This window comes from Leucoraja erinacea, chromosome 1 (assembly GCF_028641065.1).
Source record: "Leucoraja erinacea ecotype New England chromosome 1, Leri_hhj_1, whole genome shotgun sequence".
NCBI classification, from domain to species: Eukaryota; Metazoa; Chordata; class Chondrichthyes; order Rajiformes; family Rajidae; genus Leucoraja; species Leucoraja erinaceus.
Window position 1 is genome coordinate 137,678,603 of NC_073377.1, and position 12,298 is coordinate 137,690,900.

A 12,298-nucleotide genomic window follows, 5' to 3' on the forward strand; every position below is an offset into this window, starting at 1 on the left:
GGTCGAGATGGCTTGTTTCCGTGCTGTAATTGTTATATGGTTATATGATCATATTGAATGGCGGTGCTGGTCCGAAGGGCCAAATGGCCTACTCCTGCGCATATTTACTATGTTTCTATGTTTCTATGTAATGCAGAATGGGATGGGGAGACGTTTGGGGGAGGAGGGAAGGGGGGAAGGTGGGGAGGAGAATCTAAAACTCAAGTCCTGAGCAACTGTGGGACAGCCATCAATGGTGAGGCAACGGGATGGGAGTGAGGGTGGGACTGGAGGAGTACATAGTCCTGTGGCAGCTTGGGGCTGGGCTTCATCGTGGAGATGTGGAGACGTAACCTCAAGATGGGAAGCATGGAGAAACAAACAACTGCAGATGCTGGTTATTACATAAAAGGGCACAAAGTATGAGGCCAAAACTCAGTGGGCCAAGCAGCATGTGTGGAGAACACGGATAGGTGAAGTTTCAGTAACATTGCCACAGAGGGCGGTGGAGGCCAAGTCAGTGGATATGTTTATGGCAGAGATAGACAAATTATTGATTAGAATGGGTGTCAAAGGTTATGGGGGGGGGGGGGGGGGAATGCAGAAAAATGGGATTAGGAGGCAGAGATCAGCCATGATTGAATGGCGGAGTAGACTTGATGGGCTGAATGGCCTAATTCTACTCCTATTTGTGAATGTTTGGAGTGGAGTTTGTAGCAGGCCCTCCAGCACTTTGTGATCTCAGGGTGAGACCTGTCCAGTTTATATGTTATGTCGCAGTAAGGACCCACTATGATCTTCTGCCCACAACTTTACGTCTGCTGCCTCGGCTGCAAGTGGAACAAATATTTGAACAATGAAAACGGTAATAAATCATATGAAGATTTGGATGGCTGTGCAGGGTCCAGTTCTTTCATCTAGAACATTGTGTTGTTACTTCATGCACTAAAGATCTGTACACTACACACCTGGGATATTCAAGCTGCTGTTTGTTTGATGCTCGTAGATTTAACCATACAGTTATTGGCAAAACCCTTAACAGCATTGATGAACTGAGGCATCTTGGAGTCCAAGATCACAGCTCACTGAAGGTGGCACCACACATGTAGATAGAGTGGTAGAGAAGGCATATGGGATCCTTACCTTCATCGGTCAGGGCATCGGGTATAAGAGTCAGGAAGTCATGATGCAGCTTTATAAGACTTTGGTCAGGCTGCATTTGTGCGTATTACAATACAGGAAGGATGTGGAGGCTTTGGAGAGGGTGCAGAGGAGGATTAACAGAATTATGCCTGGATTTCAGCTACAGGGAGAGGCTGGACAGATTTGGATTATTTTCTCTGGAACGCCAGAGGTTGAGGGCTGACCTGATAGAAGTGTATACAATTATGAGAGGCATAGATGGGGTAGACAGTCAGAACCCTTTTCCCAGAATGTCCATCACTCGAGGGCATAGCTATAAGGTGAGAGGGGGGAAGTTTACTGGAAATGTGCGGGGCAAGTCTTTTACACTGAGAGTAGTGGGGGCCTGGAACGCATTGCCAGGGGTGGTGTTGGAGGCAGGAGAGATAACGGTGTTTGAGGTTTTTAGATAGGCACATGGAAGTGTGAGGAAGAGAGGGATATGGATCATGTACAGGCAGATGACATCAGTTTAACTTGGCATCATGTTCGGCACAGACATTGCTAGCCGAAGGGCCTGTTCCTGTGCTGTTCTTTTCTATGTCCAATGCAGGGCCGGCCTTAGGAGTTGCGGGGCCCCATTGGGAACAATTTTGGTGAGCCCCAGGTTCCCAGCCAAGGTCTGTCAGCCCAGTTATTTAGTATATACTAGACTAAGTGGGACCCGTTGGGTCCCATGTTCACACGGGAGGGCTGGTCCCCCTGACGCAATATTCCACCTCTCCACCAATTCCAATATTGGTGGCCAGTGGGGGGAAGGGGGGGGGGGCTTCCTGGAGCGCTGGTATGGGTGCTGTTGGCTGCAGGGACTACTGGTCTCCAGAGGGTTAGTATGGACATTGTGGGCCAAATGGATTCTTGGGGTGGTAGCTCAGTCCCTCAAGCCTGATGTGCTGGCAGCTCACTCACGGCTGGTGGGCTGGCAGTTGACTCACGGCTATTCCTTGAAATTCCATTTCAACCAGAGTGCAAGGCCACCAAATTCATATCAATTTTCCTGCCATTTCAAGCAGGGTGCAAGGCCACCAAATTCAAGTGCAGTTTCATACCACTTCTAGCAGGGTGCAAGGCCACCAAATTCAAATGCAGTTTCATACCATTTCATGCAGGGTGCAACAACACCACATTCAAATGCAGTTTCATACCATTTCATGCAGGGTGCAAGGCCACCACATTCAAATGCAGTTTCATACAGTTTCATACCATTTCATGCAGGGTGCAAGGCCACCACATTCAAATGCAGTTTCATACCATTTCAAGCAGGGTAAAACCACCATAAAACCACACAAAACACCACACTCACAGTTCAGTAGACATTCAGTGTGTTCAGTTGATTCACAGCTCACACAGGGCCGTGACCTCTCCCTCCCCATCATGCAGAGACTGAGCCACACCCACACTTCCTGGTTTTATAATCTCCCCCCCCCCCCGGAAAAGGTGTGGCCTTCATGGTGTGATTCACAGGAGAGAGATTCTCAACATTTTTTAAACACTAATAACACTTTTATTATTAATTGATGGGAAGAATCCTCTGCACCTGATGAGCAGATGGTGAGTAAGATGGCCAAAAAATACAGCCATAAGTGGTAGCGTTTTATCTAAAATCAATATAGTGCAAACAGGAAGTTGTCAAGTTTAGCCAAACAGCCATTTGCAGTGCATTTCCACTTCAACCCAAAACACCCCCACCCAACCAACCAATCAACCAACCAACTATATTTTCATTTTCAAACCACATTAAAGGCACTCACAGTTGAGTAGACATGTGTTTAGTGTTATTCGGAAAGACGTGACCCTGTGGCTTCCTCCATCTTGCAGAGACTGTGAGGCACACCACTTCCGGGTTTTATAGTCCCTCCCCCCTCCCACCAGCAGGGGCAGCAGAGAGAATGGCAAAAATGTAAAAACATTAATATCTCTCTGATTTTTCATCGATGGGAAAAATCCTTCGGTCCCGGAAGGGGGAGGGGGGCTCTGAGCGAGGTGGCCAAAAATGACGGCACTAAGGTGTACAATCTCTCCTGCTCCCGTTTGACTGTCAGTACCTCTACTGGCTTCCAACCTTTACCGTAGCTGCTAATTACCATTAAACTGCATTATGTGATTGGACACAATGCCCTTGGAGACAGCGGCTGATTGGACGGGAGGAGACCTATTTGTTGATTGGACAGGAATTTTAAGGCAAGCTGGTTGGTGATTGGACGCAACCCCCTTAGAGACAGCGATTGATTGGCCGCCAAATAATCAGGTACAAAACAATTGACAAATAGGAAAACAAAAATCGCTGGTCAGTGCGAACTCAGTGGATTATCTGTCTGTATCTCAAACTAAACAGTATAACATGCAGGTACATTCATTTAAAATTAAATTCAGTGATTATTTCACATGATTTCTCACTGTGTAAAGCTCAGTATCTGATCAATTTCTGTTTAACACGTTTGGTCTGCCGTGAGCATTTTTCTCTCCCAAAACAGTTCATATCTAGCAAACCGATCAACGAACCAGACAGCAGCTGGACGCAGTCATGCGATTAGCAAGCAATTGATAAGATTTGATGGGGCACCCTGAGCTTTTTTGCACTAGTATTAGGGTTAAGTTATTGAATTTATTAGTTTCTCATTTGTTCTCATACAATCTATTGTGTTTACACGCCTGTTATGCTGCTGCAAATAAGAATTTCATTGTTCTGTTGTGGGTACACATGACAATTATACATTCTTGACTCGACTCTTCACTCATGCATTTGTGCAATAGAAAACAGGTAACCATTGCACTCTGCGCCAAGTTAAAAAGAGTCAGCAGTTAGTCAGGAAGTGACTATTCGCCTCCAAAGAGCAAACCTTTGTTAGTTGGCTTCACTAAATGGTGTGACTCAATATTCCTCCAGCAGTTTTTTTTTTTTTGCTCAAGATCTGCAGCATCTGCAGTCGCTTGTGATTTAATACTATGTTCCGCTGTGATCTAACTAATGGCTGGCCCATGCTGAACCACACACAGCATTGAAATGCTAATACGACAATTAGCAAGAATATTGAACAATACAGCAACACGTAGCTCACAGGGCACTGGGGTTTAATTTTACAAATGCCCATTTCCCCGATGCAAGTCACTTTTGGCAACGATACCAGTTTTTAAGAAGGCAGACTTTGCACTGACCACTTGAAAATAAATCAGTGGTTGACTGGCAATGTAAACATGATGGTGTGCCTGCCACCAAAGCAGCTGGCACTGTGGGAGGAAGGTGGGGGAGAAGGAGATTAATGTGGACGGACAGGGGGTGAAACAAAAAGATAAAGAGCTGGTTTCTGTCCAACAGCAGTACAAAACTTGAAACAGCTGGTCACAGGACTAAAAGGCTGAACTGCTTCAGGCTGCTGTTGGACTGAAACCAGCTCTTTATCTTTTTGTTTCACAGAATCACTTCAAGCCCTGTCTCTGCATTATAAGTGCAACATGAACAGTGATGGGGGGGGGGGGGGGGGGGGGTTGACGCTATAAGCCCTCCATGAGAAATTTGATTTCTCTGAAATTGAAGGTAGATATAAAGCTGGAATAACTCAGCAGGACAGGCAGCGCAGCGACTCTGGAGAGAAGACCCTTCTTCAGTCTGAACTGAACTCTCGTCGGTGAGAGTACTTGTGATTGTCTGAAGAAGGGTCTTGACCAGGAACGTGGAGGGAACGGACCAGAAGACACCACGGGCCAGCTCTCTCTCTCTCTCTTTCCCCCCCCCCCCCCCCCCCACCAACAGAAAGGCACCGCAGATGAAGCCGTCACCGCAAAACGTCTAAGAAGGAATTGCAGATGCTGGAAAATCGAAGGTAGTTAAAAATGCTGGAGAAACTCAGCAGGTGAGGCAGCACCTACGGAGGAAATAGCCAACGTTTCGGCCGGGTCTGAAGAAGGGTTTCGACCTGAAACGTTGCCTATTTCCTTCGCTCCATAGATGGTGCCTCACCCGCTGAGTTTCTCCAACATTTTTGTCTACTGCAAAATGTCAATGATTCCAGGAATGCCGAGGCGACAAGGTGAGAGAGAGGGAGTGAGAGAACTAGAGAGGGACGAAGGTACACAAAAATGCTGGAGAAACTCAGCGGGTGCAGCAGCATCTATGGAGCGAAGAAAATAGGCAACGTTTCGGGCCGAAACCCTTCTTCAGACCCGGCCCGAAACGTTGGCTATTTCCTCCATAGATGCTGCCTCACCCGCTGAGTTTCTCCAGCATTTTTGACTACCTTCGATTTTGACTACCTTCGACTGATGGGGGGTGGCGGGGAGAAGAAAGGAAAAAGGAGGAGGATGAGCCCGAGGGCTGAGGGATGGGAGGAGACAGCCCGAGAGCTGGGGAAGGGGAGGAGGCAGCAAGGGCTAACAAAATTGGGAGAATTCAATGTTCATGCCCGCAGGATGCAGACTCCCCAAGCAGAATATGAGGTGCTGTTCCTCAATGTGTGGTGGGACAGAGCTGTGTCTGTGTGTGAGGGGGGATGTGTGTGTGGGGGCGGGGCTGTGTGTGTGGGGGTGGCTGTGTATGGGGGAGAGGGGGGGGGCTGTGTGTGTGGGGGTGGCTGTGTGTATGGGGGGAGGGGGGGCTGTGTGTGTGTGGGGGGGGGGTGTGTATGTTTGTGTGGGGGGGCTGTGTGTGTGTGTGGGGGGGGTGGTGTGTGTGTGGGGGGGTTAGGGCTGTGTGTGTAGGGGGGCATGGTGTGTGTGGGGGGGGGCTGTGTGTGTGTGGGGGGGGGGCTATGTGTATGTGTGTTTGTGTGTGGGGGGGGGGGGTGTGTGTGTGTGGGGGGGGGGGGCTGTGTGTGGGGGGGGGGGGGGGTGTGTGTGTGGGGGGGCAGTGGTGGGGCTGTGTTTTGTGTGGGGGTGTGGGGGTGTGTGTGGGGGGGGGGGGTGATGGGTGTGTGTGTGTGTGTGGGTGTGTGTGTGTGAGGGTGTGAGTGTGTGGGTGGTGTGTGTGTGGTTGTGTGTGAGTGTGAGGGTGGGTGTGAGTGTGTGGGTGTGTGTGTGTGTGTGTGTGTGGGGCTGTGTGTTTTAGTGTGTGTGTGGGTGTGTGTGTATATATGTGTGGGTGTGTGTATGTGTGTGTGGGGGCTGTGTGTGTGGGGGGTGGGGCTGTGTGTGTAGGGGCTGTATGTGTGTGTGGGGCTGTGTGTGTGTGGGGTGGAGCTGTGAGTGTGTGTGTGGGGGCTGTGTGTGTGGGGGGAGCTGTATGTGTGTGTGGGGCTGTGTGTGTGGGGCTGTGTGTGTGTGGGGCTGTGTGTGTGTGGGGCTGTGTGTGTGATGGGTGGGGTGTGTGTGTGGGGTGGGGGCTCTGTGTGTGTGGGGGGGAGGGGCTGTGTGGGTGGGGTGGGGTTGTGTGTGAGGGGTGGGGCGGTGTAAATATGTGGGGGGGGTGGCTGTGTGTGTGGGGGGTGGGGTGTGTGTGTGTGTTGTGTGGGAGGGTGTGTGTGTGTAAGTGTGTGTGTTTGTGTGGGAGGCTGTGTGTGTGTGTGTGTGTGTGTGGGGGGGGGGGTGGGCGGGGTTGTGAGTGTATGTGGGGTGGCTGTGCCTGTGGGGGGGTGGGGGGCTGTGTGGGCTGTGTGTGTGTGGGTGGTGTGGGTGCTGTGTGTGTGGGGGGTGGGGCTCTGTGTGTGTGTGTGTGGGATGTGTGTGTATGTGGGGGGCGGGGCTGTGTGTGTATGTGTGTGTGTGAGTGGCGGCGGTGCTGGTGTGTGTGTGTTTGTGTGGGGGGGGGTAGTGTGTGTGTATGGGGGGAGAGTGTGTGTGTGGGGGAATGTGTGTGTGTGTGTGAGGGGCGGAGTGTGTGTGTGTGTGGGTGTGGGGGGGTGTGTGTGTGTGTGTGTGTGTGTGTGTGTGTGTGTGTGTGTGTGTGTGTGTGTGTGTGTGTGTGTGTGTGTGTGTGTGTGTGTGTGTGTGTGTGTGTGTGTGTGTGTGTGTGTGTGTGTGTGTGTGTGTGTGTGGGTATGTGTGTCTGTGTGTGTGTGTGTGTGTGTGTGGCTGTGTGTGTGTGGGTGGTGGGTGTGGGTGGGGGTAGATGTTGGGCTGTGTGTGTGTGTGTGTGGGGCTGTGTGTGTGGGGGGGGCTGTATGTGTGTGTGTGGGCTGTGTGTGTGTGGGGTGTGGGGCTGTGTGTGTGGGTGTGGGCTGTGTGTGTGGGGTGGGTGGGGCTGTGTGTGTGTGGTTGGGGGTGTGTGTGTGTGTGGGGTGTGTGTGTGTGTGTGGGGGGCTGTATGTGTGTGTGTGGGGCTGTGTGTGTGTGGGGTGGTGCTGTGTGTGTTGTGTGTGTGTATGTGTGTGTGTGGGGGCTGTGTGTGTGGGGGTGGGGCTATATGTGTGTGTGTGGGGGGGAGGGGTGCGTGTGTGGTGGTGGGGTGGGGTTGTGTGTGAGGGGGTGGGCGGTGTAAATATGGGGGGGCTGGTGTGTGTGTGGGGGTGTGTGGTTGTGTGTGTGTGTGTGTGTGGGAGGGCTGTGTGTGTGTGTGTGTGTGTGTGGGGGGGGAGGTGGGGGGATGTGGGTGTGTGTGTGTGTGTGTGGGTGGGAGGGCGTGGGGGGGTGGGGGGGGGGGTGGGTGGGGGTGGGGGTGTGGGTGTGTGGGGTGTGGCTGTGCCTGTGGGGGGGGTGGGGCTGTGTGGGCTGTGTGTGTGGGAGGTGGGGCTGTGTGTGTGGGTGGTGGGGCTCTGTGTGTGTGTGGGGTGGTGTGTGTGTGGGTGGGGGCGGGGCTGTGTGTGTGTGTGTGTGTGTGGGCGGCGGTGCTGTGTGTGTATGTTTGTGTGGGGGGCTGTGGTGTGTGTATGGGGGGGTTTTAGGGTCTGTGTGTGTGTGGGGTTGGGGCTGTGTGTGTGTGGGGTTGGGGCTGTGTGTGTGGTGTGTGCGTGGCGTGTGTGTGTGGGTGTGTGTGTGTGTGGGTTGGTGTGTGTGTGTGTGTGTGTGTGTGTGTGTGTGTGTGTGTGTGTGTGTGTGTGTGCGTGTGTGTGTGCACGAGTGTGTGTGTGTGTGTGGGGGTGGGGGCTGTGTGTGTGTGGGGTTGGGGCTGTGTGTGTGTGTGGGCTGGGTGTGTGCTTGTGTGTGTGTGGGTGGGGCTGTGTGTGTGTGTGGTGGGGGCTGTGTGTGTGTGTGTGTGTGCGTGTGTGTGTGTGTGTGTGTGTGTGTGTGTGTGTGTGTGTGTGTGTGTGTGTGGGTGTGTGTGTGTGTGTGGGTGTGTGTGTGTGGGTGGGCTGGTGTGTGTGTGTGGGTGGGGGTGTGTGTGTGTGGGTGGGGGGCTGTGTGGATGTGTGTGTGGGGTGGGGGGGCTGTGGTGTGTGTGGGGTTGGGGCTGTGTGTGTGGGGGGGTGCTGGTTGTGTGTGTGGGGGGTGGGGGCTGTGTTGTGTGGGTTTGGGGTCTGTGTGTGTGTGTGGGGTTGGGGCTGTGTGTGTGGGGGGAGGGGGTGTGTGTGTGGGTGGGGCTGTGTGTGTGTGGGTGGGGGTGTGTGTGTGTGGGGGTGAGTGTGTGTGTGTGTGTGTGTGTGGGTTGGGGTTGGGTGTGTGTGGGGGGTGCTGTGTGTGTGCGGGTTGGGGCTGGTGTGTGTGGGGTGTGGGTGGTGGTGTGTGTGTTGTGGGGTGGGGCTGTGTGTGTGGGTGTGGTGGGGTGGTGTGTGTGTGTGTGTGGGGGGGGTGGTGGTGTGTGTGTGGTGTGTGGGGGTGTGGTGTGGTGTGTGTGGGGGTGGGGTGTGTGTGTGTGTGTGTGGGGTGTGTGTGTGTGTGTGTGTGTGGGTGTTGTGTGTGTGTGTTGGGTGTGTGTGTGGGGGGTGTGTGTGGGTGGTTTGTGTGTGTGTGTGTGGGTGTGTGTTGGTGTGTGTGTGTGTGTGGTGTGGGGCTGTGTGTGTGTGTGGGGTTGTTTGCGTGTGTGTGTGTGGGTGTGTGTGTGCCTGTCTGTATGTTGGCGTGTGTCGGTTGTGAGCGGGTGTTCGTGCGGCTGTGTGTGTGTGTGGGTGGGGGTGTGTGTGTGTGGGTGTGGGGGGGGGGGTGTGTGTGTGTGTGTGGGTGTGTGTGTGGGTGTGTGTGGGTGTGTGTGTGTGTGTGTGGGGGTGGGTGTGGTGTGTAGTGTGGGGTGTGGCTGTGTGGGTGTGGGTGGTGTGTGTGGTGTGTGTGTGGGTGTGTGGTGTGTGGGGTGTGTGTGTGTGTGTGGGGTGTGTGTAGGTGTGTGGGGGGTGTGGTGTGGGTGTGTGTGTGTGGGTGGGGGCTGTGGTGTGTGTGTGGGGTTGGGGCTGTGTGTGTGTGTGGGGTGGGGCTGTGTGTGTGTGGGGTTGTGGGCTGTGTGGTGGTGTGTGGGTTTAAGAGTGTGTGTGTGTGGGTTGGTGTTTGGGGCTGTGTGTGTGTGTGGGGTTGGGGTGTGTGTGTGTGGGGTGTGGGGTGTGTGGTGTGTGTGGTTGGGGCTGTGTGTGTGTGTGTGGGGTTGTGGGGTGTGTGTGTGTGGGGGTGGCTGTGTGGTGTGGTGTGTGTGGGGTGTGGTGTGTGTGTGGGGGGCGGGTGTGTGTTGTGAGTGTGTGTGGGGCTGGGTGTGTGTGTGGTGTTGGGGCTGTGTGTGGGGGTGGGGATGGGTGTGTGTGGGTGTGTGGGGGGCTGTGTGTGGGTGGGGTGGTGGGGTGTGTGTGTGTGTGTGGGGTGTGGGTGATGTGGTGTGATGTGGGGTGTGTGGGTGTGTGTGTGTGTGGGGTGTGTTTGGTTGTGTGTGTGGGGTGTGTGTATGTGTGTGTGTGTGTGTGTGTGTGTGTGTAGATGTGTATATGTGTGTGTGTGTGTGTTTGGTTGGGGTGTGTGTGTGTGCGTGTGGTGTGTGGGCTGTGTGTGTGGGTGTGGGGCTTTGTGTGGGGTGTGGGCGGGGCTGTGTGTTGTGGGTGTGGTTGGGTGTGTGTGTGTGTGGGGGTGGGGACTGGGTGTGTGTGGGGGGCTTTCGTGTGTTTTAAATGTAGGTGGGTGTGTGGGGTTGGGGGGTGTGTGTGTGTGGGTTTGGGTGGTGTGTGTGTGGTGTGGGTGTGGGGGGGCTGTGTGTGTGGGGTATGGGGCTGTGTGTGTGTGTGGGTGGGGGTGTGTGTGGTGTGGGGTTGGTGCTGATGTGGGGTGTGTGTGGGTGGTGTGTGTTGGTGTGTGTGGTTGTGGGGCTGTGTGTGTGTGTGTGTGGTGGGGTGTAGTTGTGGGGTGGGTGGTGGTGTGGTGTGAGTGTGTGTGGGTGAATTTTGTGTGTGTTTGGGGCTGTGTGTGTGTGTGTGACACTGTGTGTGTGGTGGTGGGAAGGGGGCTGTGTGTGTGTGTGGGTGGTGGGCTGTTTGTGTGCGAGTTGGGGGTGTGGCTTGTGTGTCTGTGGGGTTGGGGCTGTGTGTGTGTGGGGAGGGTACCCTGAGTTTGTGTGTGGGGTTGGGGCTGTGTGTTTGTGGGGAGGGGCTGTGTGTGTGTGGTGTGTGGGGGCTGTGTGTGTGTGGGGAGGGGGTGGGGGTGTGTGTGGGGTGTGGTGGTGTTGTGTTGTGGGTGTTGGGCTGTTGTGTTGGGGTGTGGGGTGTGTGTGTGTGTGTGGGGTGTGTGGTGTGTGTGGTGGGGTGTGTGTGCTGTGGTGTGTGTGGGTGTGTGGTTGTGTGTGTGTGTGTGGTTGTGTGTGTGTGTGTGTGTGTGTGTGTGTGTGGCTGTGTGTGTGTTGGGGTGTGGGTGTTGTGTGTGGGGTGTGTAATTTGGTGGGTTGTGGTGTGTGTGTGTGACGTATGTGTGTGGGTTGTGTGTGTGTGGGTGTAGTGGGGTTGCGTGTGTGTGTTGGGGGTGTGGTGGTTGTGGGCGTTGGTGCTGTGTGTGTGGGTTTGGGTTGGGGGGGTGTGTGTGGGGTTGGGGCTGTGGGTGTGTGTAATGTGGTTGGTGCGGTGTGTGTGTGTGGGTTGTGTGTGTTGTGTGTGTGTGTTGTGGTACTGTGTGTGTGTGGTTTGTGTTGGTGTTGGGGCGTGCTGTGTGTGTGTGGGGGTGTTGGTTGGTGCTGTGTGGTGTGGGGATGGGTGTGTGTTGGTGTGGTGGTGGTGGGCTGTGTGTGTGATGGGGTGTGGTTTGTGTGTGTGTTTGTGTGGGTAGTGTGTGTGTGTAATGTGGAGCGTTGTGCTGGGTGTGTGTGTGTGGGGGGTGGGGCTGTGGGTGTGGTGTGTGGGATGGGGCCTGGTGTGTGTGTGTGTGGTGGTGGGGTGTGGTGTGGGTGCCCTCTGGGGTGCCCTGTGTGTGTGTTGTGGGTGTGGCATGTGTGTTGTGTGTGGTGTGTTGGGGCTGTGTTGTGTGGGAGTGGTGGCTGTGTGTGTGTGTGTGGGGGTGTGACGCTGTGGTGTGTGTTGGGTGGGTGATGAGTGTGTGTGTGGGGTGGGTGTGGTGTTGTTTGTGTGTTGGTGGTTGTGTGTGTGGGTGTGGGTGGGTGTGTGTGTGTGTGTGGGGGGGGCTGTGTGTGTGTGTGGGTTGGGGGTGTGGTATGTGGGGGTGGGCTGTGTATGTGGTGGGTGGAGTGCGGGGGATGTGTGTGTGAGGGTTGGTGCTGTGTGTATGAGTGATGGGTGGGGGGCGTGTGTATGTGGTGGGGCGGGGTGTGATGTGTGTGGGTGGTGTGTGTGTGTAGGTGTGTGTGTGTGTGTGTGTGTGTGTGTGTATGTGTGTGTGTGTGTGTGTGTGTGTGTGTGTGTGGGTGGGTGGGTGGGGGGGTGTGGGTGTGGGTGTGCGAGGGTGTGGGTGTGGGTGTGGGTGGGTGGGTGTGTGTGTGTGGGGGTGTGTGTGTGTGTGCGTGTGTGTGGGTGTGTGTGTGTGTGGGAGGGGTGCTGTGTGTGTGCTGGGGTTGGGGCGTGTGTGTGTGTGGGTGCGGTGTGGTGTGTGTGTGTGGGGGCATGGGGGGTGTGTGTGTGTGTGTAGGGTGTGGGGGTGTGGGTATGTGGGTGCGGGTCTGTGTATGTGTGGTGGGGGTGGGTGATGTGTGTGTGATGGGTTGTGGGCTGTGTGGTGGTGTGGGGTGAGGGTGTGTGTATATGTGGGGGGCGGGGCTGTGTGTGTGTGCTGGGGGGGTAGGGGCATGTGTGGTGTGGGTGTGTGGCTGTGGGTGTGTGGGGTGTGTGTGTGGGTGTGTGGGTGGTGTGTGTGTGGTGGTGTG